Source organism: Ambystoma mexicanum, chromosome 4p (assembly GCF_040938575.1).
Source record: "Ambystoma mexicanum isolate Mex_15411 chromosome 4p, UKY_AmexF1_1, whole genome shotgun sequence".
NCBI classification, from domain to species: Eukaryota; Metazoa; Chordata; class Amphibia; order Caudata; family Ambystomatidae; genus Ambystoma; species Ambystoma mexicanum.
Window position 1 is genome coordinate 39,362,149 of NC_090927.1, and position 2,500 is coordinate 39,364,648.

Sequence of the window (2,500 nt, forward strand, 5' to 3'; positions counted from 1 at the left end):
TGAAACAAAAAACACTTGTGCCCTCTCTGAGGCTCGAACTCAGGACCTTCAGATTATGAGACTGACGCGCTGCCTACTGCGCTAAGAAGGCTCTGCTGGAGTATTTTTGGAGAACTTGGTGGAGGACCAGATCTGAGACAACGCTACTCACACAGTCCAGATAGAAATATTAAAATAAAATGCAGCTAGCCCCATTGGTTCTATGGTATTTTGCGATCATATTTCTTTTCTGCGTCAGTAAAGAATCCAATCCTCTGATTCACAAGGACCGCGTTGCGGTCTACTGAACATCATGCTACTCTTCATGTTTAGAAAGGATATGTCCAATTGAATTTGCTGAAACAAAAAACACTTGTGCCCTCTCTGAGGCTCGAACTCAGGACCTTCAGATTATGAGACTGACGCGCTGCCTACTGCGCTAAGAAGGCTCTGCTGGAGTATTTTTGGAGAACTTGGTGGAGAACCAGATCTGAGACAACGCTACTCACACAGTCCAGATAGAAATATTAAAATAAAATGCAGCTAGCCCCATTGGTTCTATGGTATTTTGCGATCATATTTCTTTTCTGCGTCAGTAAAGAATCCAATCCTGTGATTCACAAGGACCGCGTTGCGGTCTACTGAACATCATTCTCCTCTTCATGTTTAGAAAGGATATGTCCAATTGAATTTGCTGAAACAAAAAACACTTGTGCCCTCTCTGAGGCTCGAACTCAGGACCTTCAGATTATGAGACTGACGCGCTGCCTACTGCGCTAAGAAGTCTCCGTTGGAGGCTCTTTGGATAACCTGGTGGAGAGCATGATTTGAGACCACGCTACTCACAAAGTCCAGATAGAAATATTCAAATAAAACGCAGCTAGCCCCAATTGGTTCTTTGGTATTTGGCAATCATATTTCTTTTCTGCGTCAGTAAAGAATCCAATCCTGTGATTCACAAGGACCGCGTTGCGGTCTACTGAACATCATGCTCCTCTTCATGTTTAGAAAAAATATGTCCAATTGTATTTGTTGAAACAAAAAACACTTGTGCCCTCTCTGAGGCTCGAACTCAGGACCTTCAGATTATGAGACTGACGCGCTGCCTACTGCGCTAAGAAGGCTGCGATTTTATGATTTGTTGATGAAGATTATGTGACACAACTCCACACTCAAAACTCCAGAGAGAATACAATCCATCTGAAAAGCTTCACTTGAATGTATAGTGTTTTGTACTTCAGATGTCTTCCATTCATCAATCAAGAGTCCCATCCTTCGATGCTTGAATTTTGAGCTAGTTATTTTGATATGCTCCAAAACAGGTAAGATGCCACAAACTTCCAACCCCTCCCTCGCTGGATATATACCTAACTCTTTTCAGCCCTTTTTTCTTACCAGTTTTTAATTCTCCTCCCCCAAAGTCCCTTTTGTAAGCAGGTCGCTTTTTTTCCCATTTGCAGAGAGTTTTGCTCCTTTCCTATATATATATGCATGATTAATTATGTGTTTCCACTTCCATCATTTAGTTTTCTTGTGTGCGTTCAGCCGGTTTCGTTATACTCGCTGCTTACATCGCTTATGTCAGGTTTGTATTATGTCACAGTTTGTTATGCTGTTATTTGACATCAGATCTCATGCTGATATGCTTGCGGCTGGTGACAGGTAGCATGCCACAAAAACAAACCCCAAACTACATCATTATCACACCTGTGAGGCACACGGTTCATGAAGAGAGTCCAAACGCGCCCTCTAGTAACAGAGCAAGGTAACTGCCGGCCAGGTCAAGAAGGGTGGACGGGGCTGGGTTATGCAGATGAACTCCCAGAAGTTCCCAGACTGAACCCAAGAGGATTCCATCCTCCAGAACGCTTTATCCAGCCCATTAAAGCATCCAGCGGGCCACAGGAACATCCAGGAAGGCCAATCCAGGCTTTGCTCCTGAAGGAACTGTAGTTCAAAACCCACCCTCATTTAAAAGTGGCCAGGGTTCCTCCTAGCTTTTTGGTCTATAGAACCTGGCCGTTCGTGGCCGTTCGTGGCCAGTGAGGGAAAGTTGAAAGCTGCATTCCCTGCTGTGTGATTTAAACACAGCCAGGCTCACAAGGGCACTTTTATTATGCCGAAGGAGGGCCTTGCAGACTGTCCATGCCTGAGCCGCAACTGTGCCTGCGTTCCCCAGAGCCTTTCGTGGGCACAGGGGCAAGACAATCACCAGAAACAGAAGTGTCGAAATTGGCTGCATCCCCTTGTGCTACCCCTCTTTGCCTCTTTTCGCATTTGCCTTTCATGCAGTCGCCTCACTATTTGGCCGCTAGGCTTGGGTGCCCCACCTGTCTTTTCTAGAGTTTATTTTGTGAGAGACTTTAAACATACTCCAAGGGTCTGCTTGAAGACCTCTCAAGTCCCTCACACAGCCAGAAAATACATTTTGAAATACTTGCTCATTCTCTGAAACTGCCCTCATGTAAACCTGCCCCACTGCATCTAACACCATAAAATGTACCATCCTTATTTCCTGAAT

At 44.9% G+C, this 2,500-nt stretch overlaps 4 non-coding genes across 4 annotated transcripts; all 4 read right to left on the reverse strand.

The window, feature by feature from the left end:
- Nucleotides 1-18: 18 nt before the first annotated feature.
- Nucleotides 19-91, reverse strand: TRNAM-CAU (transfer RNA methionine (anticodon CAU)). The gene has a single exon. It is a non-coding gene; the product is annotated as a tRNA-Met (tRNA).
- Nucleotides 92-355: 264 nt separating this feature from the next.
- On the reverse strand, nucleotides 356-428 carry TRNAM-CAU (transfer RNA methionine (anticodon CAU)). Its single transcript has one exon. It is a non-coding gene; the product is annotated as a tRNA-Met (tRNA).
- Nucleotides 429-692: 264 nt separating this feature from the next.
- Nucleotides 693-765, reverse strand: TRNAM-CAU (transfer RNA methionine (anticodon CAU)). The gene has a single exon. It is a non-coding gene; the product is annotated as a tRNA-Met (tRNA).
- Nucleotides 766-1,030: 265 nt separating this feature from the next.
- TRNAM-CAU (transfer RNA methionine (anticodon CAU)) lies at nucleotides 1,031-1,103 on the reverse strand. The gene has a single exon. It is a non-coding gene; the product is annotated as a tRNA-Met (tRNA).
- Nucleotides 1,104-2,500: the final 1,397 nt, after the last annotated feature.